The sequence below is a fragment of the Dermochelys coriacea genome, chromosome 1, assembly GCF_009764565.3.
Source record: "Dermochelys coriacea isolate rDerCor1 chromosome 1, rDerCor1.pri.v4, whole genome shotgun sequence".
In the NCBI taxonomy this organism is placed as follows: Eukaryota; Metazoa; Chordata; order Testudines; family Dermochelyidae; genus Dermochelys; species Dermochelys coriacea.
The window spans coordinates 299,795,743-299,807,820 of record NC_050068.2 but is presented as its reverse complement, the minus strand read 5'-3'; the positions used below and the strand labels follow the sequence as shown (position 1 = coordinate 299,807,820).

General features: G+C 44.5%; 1 protein-coding gene across 6 annotated transcripts in view; it reads left to right on the top strand.

The window, feature by feature from the left end:
- The window catches only part of CNTN1 (contactin 1), a 434,625-nt gene that overhangs the window by 87,347 nt on the left and 335,200 nt on the right, over positions 1–12,078 (top strand). Inside the window, exon 2 of one of the 6 annotated variants that reach the window (XM_038373417.2) lies at positions 6,016–6,118. The exons of the other annotated variants lie outside the window; for them this stretch is intronic. The gene's annotated coding sequence lies outside the window, so the exon portion shown is untranslated. The remainder of the gene's footprint in view (positions 1–6,015; positions 6,119–12,078) is intronic. 6 annotated transcript variants of the gene reach the window in all.

Sequence of the window (12,078 nt, the reverse complement as noted above, 5' to 3'; positions counted from 1 at the left end):
TATTTTCTTTTCTCTTGCATCATAAAGGGGCTTTAATATAAATAATACCCAGGGACAGATGTTTAGTGAAATTTTAATGCTATGAATTTCAGAAATATACATATGGATAAAAATCAGCCATTCTTTAGAACAGTGGTCTCCAAACTTTTTTGATTGCGTACCCCTATCAGTAAAAAATGTTTTGAGCACCCCCCCATATGTATATTTATTTATGTATAAATTATATACATGTACTACTATACTAATATATTGTGTAAATTATAAAACATACACAAAAATAGACATTAAAACGATGAGATAAAGATGAAATAAACTATTAAATTTTTTTTATTAATGGTACAAAAATGCTTTTTGCTCTCTGAAAAAAAAATTATTAACTTTAGTGAGAGCAATGTTATTGAATTGCTTTATTATTTTGAAAATCTTGGTTTAACACTTTGTGATACAGTGGGTGCTCAGGCTGGGGTGCGGGGTCTGGGAGAGAGTTAAGGTGTGGGAGGGCACTCAGGGTGGGGGTGAGGGAGGAGGCTCAGGGCTGGGGCAGGCAGGAGGTGCAGAGCACTTACCTGGGGCAGCTCCTGTTTGGTGCAGGGGGTGTGCAGGTGGCTCTGTGCAGCGCAGCACCACCCCCAGGGCCACGATTCTGGGAGCTTCTCCCCCCCCCCTCCGGCAAGCAGGGCCACCCGGAATGCAGGGGTTTCGCAGGGGTTTCGGGGTTTCAGAACCCTGGGCTAAGGGGGTCCTGGCCTGCAGCCAGAGGTGAAAGTGAGCCGGTATGCCCTGGTATGGCATACCAGCAAGAGCCGGTGCACCGTACTGGAGCAGCCCGGCTTCCCCGGGGGCAATTTTAATGGGCCTGGGGCTCCCAGCAGTGGCTGGAGCCCTAGGCCCTTAAAATTGCCTCCAGAGCCCCGCTGCTGGAGCCCTGGGGTAGCAGCCCGGGGCTCTGCGGGCTATTTAAAGGGCCCGGGGCTCCCCTGCTTCTACTGCCCCAGCCCTTTAAATAGCCTCTGGAGTCCCTTGCCGCTTCCCCAGGGCTCTAGCGGCTAATTAAAGGACCGGGGCAGTAGAAGCAGGGGAGCCCCAGGCCCTTTAAATAGCCCCTGGAGCCCCGGGCTGCTGCTGCTGCTGCTACCCCGGTCGGGGAGGAGGGGGGGCACTTACCTTACGGGGTGGTCTGGGACTGGCTCTGGCTCTGACCCCTCCCAACCCCGCCCCTTCTGCCCTAGGCCCAGCCCCTTCCAGGGGCTAGAGCTTGCCTCATTGTACCGGTAAGTTGGTCGACTTATTTTCACCCCTGCCTGCAGCTCTAAAGCTCCTTTCGGAATGCGGCCTGAGAGCACGGGCCAGAGGACTCAGGAGGAGCAGGGGCAGCCGTGCAGCCAGCAACTGGAGAGAAGTGGCACTTTCCCCTTCAAATATATGGCATATATCACATTGGTTTATATTTCTCCTGGCTTTGAAGGGGAAAGTGCTGCTGCTTTTGGCCCCTGGCTACGCAGCTGCCCCTGCTCTTCCACAGGCTGGAGGACTCAGGGCTGCCCCCCCTCTTTCTTTTTCTCCCTCCGGCGGTGCTCTTCCTGCCGCGCTGCCCTTTTGCTCCGGCAGCGCTCCTCCTGCTGTGCCCCCCAAATGATCGTCTTCCACACCCCCTGCGGTGTGCGCACCCCACTGTGGAGACCACTGCTCTAGAACATTAAAGTGAAGTGACTATTCGTAATTGGTACTCAATGTTGATTTACTGGTTATGTGTGGTGATATGTTGGCCTTGTATTTAGGCACCTAACTCCTATGGGATTTAGGCACCTAAATACCTTTTAAAAATCTGGCCCTCAGGCATTTGCCAAATGGGACAGTTCCCTCTTAGAACTTTGAGGTATTTGATTTGGAGCAATTTGAAGCCGGATCGGCTAGCAGCTAAAAGATAAGAAATCAGAACAAAAGAAAGCACACTAATAATCTATTTGCCCTTTGTCCTCTTGTGTCCCTCTAGTATGAAGGAAAAAGAAATCTGAAAAAGGAATAAAAGACTCAGTAAAGCAAAGAGTAAATCCTATTGTTCTGATAGTTCATCTGTGGAGCAAGGCAAGCTCTTGCGTTTGAATGTGGAGCATTCTGAGAGAGATTATAAACACAGTCGTCCTTCCCCTCCCATCTCCCTAAGTGGTCATCCACACATCACCAGATTGATCAGGGCAGCAAAGATACCCATCATGATGTAGTACAAAGTTTCTCATCCTGTTCAGGTTGTCAGTCTCTTTTTGAAGTAAAAAAATTGCATGGCCCCTTACACTTTTACTCCTATTTTTATAGTAAGTGTATCAATTAGCTTATATAATTGTGTGTGTGTTTTGAGAGGTTGACAGAATATTTGACCTTGAAGGGTAAGGATGTGCGGGGAGTGAGATTTTTCTTTTCTTTAGATTTTTAATAAATTTTCAATGCCTGACAAATACAATCCCCATGATTGTCCTTCATTAACAGCCCCTGCTGTCCTATCTGTGCGTGTTGACCCACTGATTGGGAAACTTTGGTCTTGTGGATAAGCCCTGGAGTGGGAGTAAAGAAACATGGGTTCTATTCCCTGCTTTGCCAGTGATCCGCTGCGTGACATTGAGCAAGTCACCTCACCATGCCTCTGTTTGTGCTCCCACCTCTTGTGTTTTCTTCTTTAGGGCAGGAAATGTGTTTTATTGTTTTATAAAGTGCATAGCATAATGGAGTCCCAAACTCATTTGGGGTCTCTAGGCACTAATGTACACACAACCACATGTAATCCATAGATGCTTTAGTTAGCCCCTTAATCTCACCTTCCGAGCTTTCATGAGCAGACCATTTGACTCACTGAAGAAATCTTGCTCTTCTTCCTGTCAGTTGAGGTCACCATAAATCTTAAAATTCAGAGCTCTTTTCCTGTGGAGAATCTGTGTGGAATTCTCCTGTGGAGAATCTGTGCTTTATGAATCACAGTAATAGGAAACAAGTGGTTGGACCCTGGACAGAGTTCCCAAAGTTTGCTTGCTATTTCGCAGTTAACTTGCACATGCTCACTTTGTCTCTTCCTCTCCAATTCTCTCCGCCACCCAAAGCAAGTGGTGATGGTGCTTGTGAAGCTGTGCAGGAAGAGGAAGGGACTGCATCAGAAGCCTTCCCTGGACCTTTTTGAAAGGACCTCTCCCACCAACAGTCCTTTTTCTCTGGGGAGAGCAGGGACTGCTTGCTCCTGATTCTGGCATGGGGCACAAATTACCGAGAAGGGGGCAGGGAGGAGGCATGCTTTGACAGAGTGTACTCCTCCACGTGCACTGATAAACCACAAGAAAGAGTGTGCATGCTTTTAGGCACAACATCCCTGGTGCTTCCTCTAAGGTGGTGCTGAGATCTGTAGCATAATTGCCACAGTGTGGTCCTTGATATCAGACAATCCACCTAAATATAGTTTCGGTAACAAAGTTTCAGGACTTGCAGAGCTTTTCTGTTTGCTGCATTCCATCTCGGATGCAGAGATAAGGCATCAAAACAGACCATCGTCGAATGGATCACTTTGTGCACTTCTCAGCTAGCCAAGGAATAGCTGGATGGATCAAAGCTGTGCATTTCTGTGTCCACTAGACAGTAGAGGACAACGGCCTGTGCAGACAAAATGCGCATGGCAGAAATCTGAAAGTCTCTGCACCTTTTCCAGACTTGATAGTAATCTGGACTAGTTGTCAACATCCAATACAGCTTTCAGATGACAGATTCTATGTTGGGCTGTATAAAGTGGACAGAAAATTTCCATGGTAAGGCAGCCAAAGATTCCCTTTATGTAGGAGTGTTCCTACATAGGCCAGTGTGTGGCCCAGCAATCCACAGCTAGCAGAGCGGATCAGTCCCAAAGTCAGGGAGTAGAAAGGTGCCTGAGTCACTAAGGTCTGTCCCGTATGTTGGTTCCTGTGCTGAGCACAGCTCTGGTCCTATATTCCCTAGCATCAGGATTCATACATTGATGCTTTCACTTTTTTTCAGTTCCTGGACTCTTCCTTTCTAATGCAACACACTTGCTAATGGATCAGGAAGTCAGTCTGTTGTATAGGTTTGATTTGGCTGCTTGTCTAATACCCATACTTACTCACTTAACTCCTCCCATGATGTAAAATCTGAAGAAAGTCATGTGTGTTTAAGGGAGAACTGAAGAGGAAGATTGTTGGAGCCTCTCATAAGGCAGGTCTAGCATTTCCTGGATGCAGTCTGCTGATTCTGCCAAATTGTATCAATTTGTGTTTAGTGGTTTTATAATGCAAGACTTTGATCCATTAAGGACGAGATAGAAATCATTAACCTCAATCATTGATTTATTATTTATAACATTTTAGACCATGGAAATCTTGGGGGTTTTTTGTTTTTTTTTCTTTGTTGATGTTATGGGAGATGGCACTAACTTTCTCTAGGGGAGACTGGCTGGGTCAAGGATTGGCAGTTGGATACAGAACCTTTCGACTCTAGTTCAGGTTGAATATAGACTGAGGGCTGGATTCATAAAAGGACTTGGGTGCCTAACTGCCACTTTAGGTTCCTAAGTCCCAGAATCGGACAACACTGGGATTCAGAAAGTCCCACTCAGTGCCTTGCCCCCAAACACTATAGGTGCCTAAACTTGCTCAGTACCTAAATTTTTGCAGGAAAAGTTCCCTTGGCGCCTACGTGTCTGCCTCTGAGTGTGCACACTGCAGCTCCATCGCATGTACCCAGATGCTTAAGCCCCAGAGCGAAGCATGAACTGGGAGAAGATAAGCATTCGTCCACTAAACTCACCTGCAGGGCCCGATATGGTAAGTGTGCTCAGACATCACCTACTGGATCCAGCCCCAGTAGACAAGATGACACAATAGGGCCCTGGGGGAGGAATGAGAATGACCTCCCTCATAGCTTTTAGCCCAATGATTTGGGTACTCCCAGGGATGTGGGAGACTGACAGGTTTTTGTTACCAATCTGTCTGAGGAGTCAGGTGATCAAGCTGAGGCCACAGGATCATTAGGGGAGGAGATGACAGAACACACCAAGTGTCTGTTATAAAGCTTTATTAATAAAATAATAAAATCAGAGAATGATGGCTGCTCCTCACGTCACTCAGAGGAAGGAAGAAAGTATTAGTGCCCCAAGCCCTAACCCACTTTCATATTTCACACTCACTACCCGAGGCTGGCCAGGCCTGGGTGTAACGTAAGAAGAAGAGGGGGAAGGGAGGCAGGGAGTTCTGTCCTGTGTGCACAGGTCATCCAAGGTCCGCTGCTAATCTCCAAATTACTCCAGCATTCAGGAGGGTTTTAAGTCCTGGGCTCCTTTTGGGGGTGTTCCATTCCGTGACCTCTGTTCCTGGTGCTCTTTGTGCCAGTTCAAACTGACTTTCTGTGGTCTTTTCCGCTTTCCGAAAACACAATGGCTCCAGGGACGCGAAGCTCTGCTCCCTCGTCTCACCGGTATTTTCCATTTCTGCAGCCCTGGTTCAGTGTACTTTTTCTTTTTTCATGGCTGGGTGAGATATAAACGCAGCTTCAGACTTTTCCTCTAGCGCCGTGACCTTTGACTGGGGCCAGCGTCTTATCGTGGGACTGAGCTTGCTAGCTGCAGTGTTGAGTTAACCCGTTCTCTGCTCTCTTTCTCCTTCCCCCTTTGGCCTCTTGCAGCCTGCAAAAGAATCTTCCACTCACACCTTTGATCTTCCCAAATTGCCCTGTGATGCTTGCAACAGCATTAGCAATATACAATGCATATACAATACTGATCTGCCTCCCCAAGAGAATCCCCTGAAGGTGCGGGGGGGGGGAGCTTGGGGTGTGACAAGTCTCTCCTGTTGAAGCTGTTCCACTGGGGATAAATAATGTTAAAATGTCACTGGCGCAGGGGGATCCTGGGTCTCCCACCTCCCATGTGAGTGCTTTAACCACCAGGCTATAGAGACATTCTCATGGTTGGTTGCTTGCTTGCTTGCTTGCTGTCTCTGTCCCAATGATTCTATCTTTATTCACCCACAGTGAAACTAGGGCACTCATCTGAGTGGTGGCAGATCCCAGTTCAAATCCCTTCCCACTGCCCCGTCAGCTGGAGGCGGGGACTTGAACCAGATGTCTCTCCTAGGTGAGTACCCTAACAATTGGGCTAAAAGCTATGAGGGAGGTAGCGATATTGTTGTTAAAATGGCATAGGTGCCTATGCTAAGAGAGGGGTTGCAGCTCAAATCCCAAGTAGAAGGAGGTGCTCAGTGTCACCACGCCTAAGGTTTTGTGACTCTAGCCCTGAATATTGGGTGAGCATGTTACATGAGTTGGTGGCTTAGTCCAGCTCTTACTGGATAGCTGTACATAAACCACCCCCATGTCTAATTGACCCCCTAGTTGATTGTCTCAGCAGCGAGACGTGAGAAAACGAGGCATGACAAATGCCCTATCGCCCAAAGAAGAGACCTTTCTAGGTCATGGCTGATGCACATTGGCTCAGCAGTGTGATGAAGTTTGCCCAGATATTGCTAGTTTTGAGTCTGTTTTTGTGCATAAAAAGAAGACTTGGCTCTCCATGGCTTTTTGTGAGCACAGAGTTTCCTGGACAAAAGTTAAATGTAGAAGAAATAATGAAAGAAATCTTTCCCATTGCTGAGCAATGCTTTTGTTTATATATAGATACTCTCATAATTTTTTAGATTATTCTGTACTGGAGCTATTTAAAGAAATGCTAGGAAAAATTAGTACAGTATCTATCACATTGTAGTTATGCAGAGTTGAATTAATAAGTAACTTGGAAACTAAAATAGACATGAAAAATATGCTTTGGTTTTGATTTTGCTATACATACAAAAATCAGTGTTTCTCCTATCTCAATATTTTTCTGTTATTTTGTCTTAGTAAATATGGCAAATGAACAGAAATTCCTTTATAGTGCTTCACAAATCCAAGGGAGATGGCTTTGATCTTCAATTCAGTTAGTTTCTGAGAAAATCATTTTATTACCAGGTACAGTAAATAGAAGAAAAGTGTTGAAATATATTTATTCTAAATTATTTTAGCCAGTTCATTGTATTCTATTTGAAATCTTGTATTTAGATTTTTGAAGTATGAACCTCATGATGAAAGATAATTTTTAGAAATCATCTTGATTTCCAGTCGAGAGAACAGTTGAGTACATTGAGGGCTGTAGATAGAATCACTTCTGAAATATATTTTTTTCCATTTCCCAGTTTTACAGTCGGTGTTCTCAGCATACGAGGATAGCTTTTTTTTCTCTCTAGAGCTGAGTGAATATCAGATGTTTTTGGTTTGCTGCCAAGTCTGAAAAATTGGGGAAAAAAAGTTTGATCAAATCTAAATATTGCAAAAAGAACTAAAATTTCATGAATTGAAAAACAAATCCATTTGGGATCAAACAAGTTGGGGGTGGGGGCAGGGAAGAGGAGGAGACTTCTCTTATAACTTTTAGCCCAGGGTACTCACGTTGGAAATGGGGAGACACAGGTTCAAGCCCCACCATGCCTGATGCAGAGAAGGGATTTGAATTTGGGTTTCCCTCGCTGCTGCAGAGTGCCTTCGCCACCAGGTGGTCTGAGGGCACAATGGATTTGAACTGGGATCTGCCATCTTTCAGAAGCTGCTCTAACCACTAGGCTATGGGATATTCTGAAGTGGGACTCAATCAGTCTTCCTGCTGAAGCAGTTCCGTTGTATATAAACGATTAGTCATTGTAGCTAGGACTTCCACATCCTATGGGAGTCCTTTAGCCACCAGGCTAGAGAATCTCTGTCTCTTCCCTGACTACTCGTTGTCAGTTATATGGCAGTTCATAGTCAGAACTTGCTCATGCAGGGTGAAATTCATCCCTCCCCACACAAAGTCTGAGTAATTTAGCTTGATGAAGAGGACTAAGAAGAATTTCGGGGTAGGATTCACCACACAATTCATGGGTTGAAATGCTCTAATTGTAGTCAATAGACAAAATTTATTTACCTGTGTGCAGGGACTCCAGGCCACTGGATCTTTGAAATCACAGACCTTTATTGTAAGACTGCAAGTTGGTCATGGAGGTCACAAAAGTCATGGATTCTGTGACCTTTGTGACTTCTGGGGTCAGCCACATTGCTGCAGCTGGAGCAGCCCCAGGAGCAGTCGCATTGGCAGCTGCTGGGGAGGCCCCAGCCAGCTTGCCTCGGGGAATGCCGGAGCAGCAGTGGTCCTGGGCGCTACTGCACCCCTCCCCCCAGCATCTTCCCCCTGCCCCTGGAGCAGCTCCCGAGCAGCTGCCCCCCGAGCAGCTGTGGTGTTCCCCTACCCCGAGCAGCTGCAGCGCCCTGGGCTGCACCTCCCCCCCACAGCAGCAGTGCCCTGGGGCCCCCCAGAGTACCTAAGATTTAGTCGGGGTATTTATTGTACAAGTCATGGACAGCTCACAGGCTAAATGTAGCCTTACTTATTGCTCTGTTTCTCCACCATGATTTAGTGAGTGATCTGTTTAAGGACACAAACCTCAGTAAGGCTAGGGTTTGAAAAACCCGCAACTGGTTAATGGAAAAAAAAAATCCTGGTGCATCAGGAAATATTACTCATCAACTTCATCATCATCATCATCTTAGTTGTCATCTTAAAAATATTTCTAGTGGGGAAGTGTATTGGACTGATGGGTTTTTATGGCTGACTTAGAACAACGCTTCCTCAGCTCTCGTCCCCTAATGCCCCTACTCTACTTGCGCTACATTGATGACATCTTCATCATTTGGACCCATATAAAAGAAGCCCTTGAGGAATTCCACCATGATTTCAACAATTTCCATCCCACCATCAACCTCAGCCTGGATCTGTCCACACAAGAGATCCACTTCCTGGACACTACGGTGCTAATACGTGATGGTCACATAAACACCACCCTATATCGGAAACCTACTGACCGCTATTCCTACCTACATGCCTCTAGCTTCATTCATATCACACTACATGATCCATTGTCTACAGCCAAGCTCTACGATATAACCGCATTTGCTCCAACCCCTCAGACAGAGACAAACACCTACAAGATCTCTATCATGCATTCCTACAACTACAATACCCACCTGCTGAAGTGAAGAAACAGATTGACAGAGCCAGAAGAGTACCCAGAAGTCACCTACTACAGGAGAGGCCCAACAAAGAAAATAACAGAACGCCACTAGCCATCACCTTCAGCCCCCAACTAAAACCTCTCCAATGCATCATCAAGGATCTACAACCTATCCTGAAGGACGACCTATCACTCTCACAGATCTTGGGAGACAGGCCAGTCCTTGCTTACAGACAGCCCCCCAACCTGAAGCAAATACTCACCAGCAACCACACACCATGCAACAGAACCACTAACCCAGGAACCTATCCTTGCAACAAAGCCCGTTGCCAACTCTGTCCACATATCTGTTCAGGAGACACCATCATAGGGCCTAATCACATCAGCCACACTATCAGAGGCTCGTTCACCTACACATCTACCAATGTGATCTATGCCATCATGTGCCAGCAATGCCCCTCTGCCATGTACATTGGTCAAACTGGACAGTCTCTACGTAAAAGAATAAATGGACACAAATCAGACGTCAAGAATTATAACATTCAAAAACCAGTTGGAGAACACTTCAGTCTCTCCGGTCACTCGATTACAGACCTGAGGGTGGCTATCCTTCAACAAAAAAAACTTCAAAAACAGACTCCAATGAGAGACTGCTGAATTGGAATTAATTTGCAAACTGGATACAATTAACTTAGGCTTGACTAGAGACTGGAAGTGGATGAGTCATTACATAAAGTATTATTACATAAAGTACTATTACATATTACATAAAGTACTATTTCCCCATGTTATTTCTTCCCCCACCCCACCCCCTACTGTTCCTCAGACATTCTTGGTAACTGCTGGAAATGGCCCACCTTGATTATCACCACAAAAAAAGTTTTCCTCCTTTCCCCCCTCCTTCCTCCTGGTAATAGCTCATCTTAAGTGATTACTCTCCTTACAGTGTGTATGATAAAACCCATTGTTTCATGTTCTCTGTGTGTGTATATCAATCTCCCCGCTGTATTTTCCACCGAATGCGTCCGATGAAGTGAGCTGTAGCTCACGAAAGTTTATGCTCAAATAAATTTGGTAGTCTCTAAGGTGCCACAAGTACTCCTTTTCTTTTTTGCGAATACAGACTAACACAGCTGCTACTCATATATATGAATAAACTGGGAATCAAACACATGTACAGTAGGAAGCACCAAATCTTAACCATCATTGCAGGATTGTGGTAATTGTTTTTAATGCAAAGTGATACTATGCCCTGTAAGTACTTTATATATATATATATACACACACCCACATGTATACACACACATGGTTTATTCTCTCTGTCACTTGCACAAATGCACAGATTATGTAGATATATATGGATGACCTATATCTTGCTCCAGAAATCTACATCCATATAATACATACATTTCCAAATCTATTTTCAAACAATGAGAGGGCCTCTTTATTGGTTTATAAGTTTGAGGAACTGACTTTTGAAACTGTCAGAAAACTGTTACCAAAACCCTGCTATTTAAAGGAAAGGGGACCTGACTGTGACTTGCTGACATTACTGTATATCAGGATAACTCCAACGAAGTCAGTCTGACTACATTGCCACAAAACCATTGTAAATCCATCGGCAATAAACAACAGAAAATTACATTAATCATAAAGAAGTGGCTATCAAGACTGCCATTTCAGCCTTCTTATGAATTCAGATGAATTGTTTTATTTTACTAAGGAAGATTTACAGATAACAGAAGCACCTAACAAAGGCTGGAGAAGGTCTTTTTCATCAGATTTAAAGCCAGTCAAGTCTTATTTCTTTTTGCTTTGAATGAGGATTTCCTAATCTATTAATCTACTCAAAATATGGCCTACCCTCTGCAAATAAAAATAAAAAAAATCACAAAACATACGTAGCAAAAACCATCATATTGGCTTTAATGGGACCAGGATTTCACGCAGGGTTGCTCAAGGATTCTTCTCTTGGACAGAATTCTTCCCCCAACCCCAAAATGTGTTTTAAGAAAATTGCAACTCCCTCTGTTTGGCAGTGTTCCCAAGAACCTAGCTGCTGCTGTATAGCCAGGCTAACACTGTAAATTCTTATGCTACCATTGGGTAGCAGAAAGCCATTATGCTACCATTATAAACTCAATATTTGCCAATATTTGAGAGTTTAGATATGTCTGATTTATGGTTGCCCACACAACCTTAAGTTTGCCACCTTGTGCATCTGTTCTGTGCACTGAATGAGGCACGGATCTTGTAGGAAAAACAGACCGCCACCACTTGAGCTTCAGAAGTAACGACATTAATTGGCTGTAGGACAAGACTGTTATCTCAGGAAGGGAATGATTGCTCCAGATGCTGGGTACTGTGGGTGACCATCAGGAGGAGCCCTGCCCAGTCTTGCGCTTGTGCTTTCTCTCTTATTCTGTTTAGTTATTATATTACAGGCTGCCAAAAAATTTCTTGAGGAACACAAGTGACAGAAGGGAAATTGGTGATTTTTTAACAGTTGGTATTTTGGCAAAAAACAAAATAGAATTTCGTAGGTTAAAGAAAAGGCTCGTTTGTAGTCTTGAGTCTTCTCCCAGCTGAATATCAAAAGCCTCAATATCTCAAAGAAAAGAGCATAAGAATCCTTTAGTGTGGAAAGTGTTAGGCTGCCTAAATATAGGGGTTGTTACCAGCTTTCCCTTTAATAAGATGAGTTTGTGATCCTTGGTAATTTTGCCTGTTCTGTAAGGAATGTACTTGCTAAAATAGCTTCCAAATATCTGAATTTAAAAAGGAAATTAGCTGTGAGCCTGGAGTCCAAATCCCCTAAAGGATGTGAACTGATATTAGCAGATGTAAAACTCAATTAGCCTGTACACCAATCATTTACTACTTAATATGGCAGCAATCTATGGCAAATTTATGTGTGAAATTTAGAGTGAAATTTGTGTCTTTGAGATGTGGCATTAATAACCTTTTAGTTGCATCTGGGACCTTCATTATTCTGTTAAACTTAACATGAGACTGAATC